Genomic DNA, 1,778 nt, shown 5'->3' with positions numbered 1-1,778 from the left:
GCAGAGGAAAGCGGCAAGAGACCCCCCCACCACCCCCAGGGCTGGCATCGGGATTAGTGGTTTGTTAACAGCCGAGCAGCCCAGGGTTTCGCCTTGAAAGAGCCACAGCATTCCTACTTCTTGTCGTGCACTGCTGAGTGCGAGCAAACTCCTCCTGAGACTGCAGGGCTCACGCCCAGCCTGGCGGCAAGCAGGTGCTTCGGAACAAAAGTGCCAAAGGGCAATGTTAACCCAGTCGGTCCGGCAAGGTGTTAATGAATTGCTGATCTCAGGAGTTGCCTCTCTCTCTCTCTCTCTCTCCGTAGACCTTCTTAGAAAGCCCTTGGTCTGCTAATTAGGGCTGCGCTCTGGAGCTGGGCTCTGTTTTTCCCCTCAGGGAGCCTGGGTAGCTCAGCTGGGAGAGCATCAGACTTTTAATCTGAGGGTCCAGGGTTCAAGCCCCTGTTCAGGCGGCGCGCGTTCCTATTTACTCAGTGCTTTCACCTTTGCACAAGAAGTGGCACTGCCAAAACGGAGGAAAGGCAGGGGGATCTGCAGAGCCACGGGGAAGCTCTTTGCATCCAACTCCTGTCTCCCACAAAAGAGGCAATCTCTCGCCTTCCTCCTAGGCAGAGCCTCAGAGAGTTACTCTCGCAGGACGCGAGCCTAACAAACTCAGGACGCCCCAAGGAAGGCATTCCGTAGCTCTGCCTTTCTGGTACCCTGAACAAGCAGGGCCCCTGCCCCATTCCGCAGCGGGCCCGCTTTTGCCCTACTCTTCCTTTTGCGACTGATTTCGTTAAAGAAGCTGTCCTTGTTGTCCTTGACATCTCCCACCAGATTAAACTCCAGAGGGGGCGGAGCCCTTCCCAGCCCCTCGGATTGCTGGTGCCTTGCTAAGGTGGCCCGCCAGCAGCTGTCGGGGTGGTTCAAGTCCCTCGTGAGGCCCAAGGCCTGTGACTGTGAGGCTACTTCCAGCTGTCCGTAGAAGGCCTCATCCACTTCTCCTTCCTCATCAGGTGGCCTGTAGCAAACACCCACAACAGTGTCACCCATGTTAGTCTGCCCTTCGATCCTTACCCGTAAGCTCTGGGTAAGGACCCATTCCAGCCGCCCTGTCACAGAAAGGACGACCCCCCTCCTCCTCCCCCCCGGCCATCCTGGTCTGTCCTTCCTCAAGAGCAGTTTAAAGCCCTCCTTACAAGGTTGGCCAGCCTGTTGGCAAAGACGCCTGTGCCTCGCTTAGCGAGGGCGGGTGCGGGGGGGGAATCCCACCTCTCCCGAGCAGATGTTGTTCTTCAAACAGGGTCCCTTGGTCACAGAAGGCAAAACCCTGTTGCCCACACCAGCTGCGCAGCCAACTGCTGACTTGCAGCATCCGTCTACTCCGCGGCACATCCTTCGCCCTCGCTGGCAGGACCAAGGAGAAAAGCGCCTGGGCCCTCGTAGTCCTGCCAGCTGTCCGCCGAGCTCTGCGGTCACCTTTGATAGGTTCCAAGTTGCCCCTGGCAGTGTGGTTGGTGCCCACATGGAGGAGCAGCTGGGGCGGGGGTGGGGCATAGTCAGAGGAGCGGACAAGCTTTGGCAGTCTCTCCGCACCATCCTAGACCTGAGCCCCTCCCCCGTCCCAGCAAGCCTCTCTGCCCAGGAGGTCAGGTCGGCAGGTGGGTGCCTCTGTCCCCCCTGCAGCAGGGAGTCCCCCACTACTAGCAGTCGCCACTCCCTCCGGCTGTTCCGGCGTGGCGCAGGGTCCCTCGGGCCAGATGCTTCATGTGAAAGCATGCCCAGCTCCAGGTGAG

General features: G+C 59.4%; 1 non-coding gene across 1 annotated transcript; it reads left to right on the top strand.

Annotated features, from left to right (window-relative positions):
- The first annotated feature begins 379 nt into the window (after positions 1 to 379).
- TRNAK-UUU (transfer RNA lysine (anticodon UUU)) lies at positions 380 to 452 on the top strand. The gene has a single exon. It is a non-coding gene; the product is annotated as a tRNA-Lys (tRNA).
- Positions 453 to 1,778: the final 1,326 nt, after the last annotated feature.

The sequence above is a fragment of the Struthio camelus genome, chromosome 7 (genome assembly GCF_040807025.1).
Source record: "Struthio camelus isolate bStrCam1 chromosome 7, bStrCam1.hap1, whole genome shotgun sequence".
Taxonomy (NCBI): domain Eukaryota; kingdom Metazoa; phylum Chordata; class Aves; order Struthioniformes; family Struthionidae; genus Struthio; species Struthio camelus.
The sequence above is the reverse complement of the archived record's forward strand: the minus strand, read 5'-3'. Positions and strand labels throughout refer to the sequence as shown.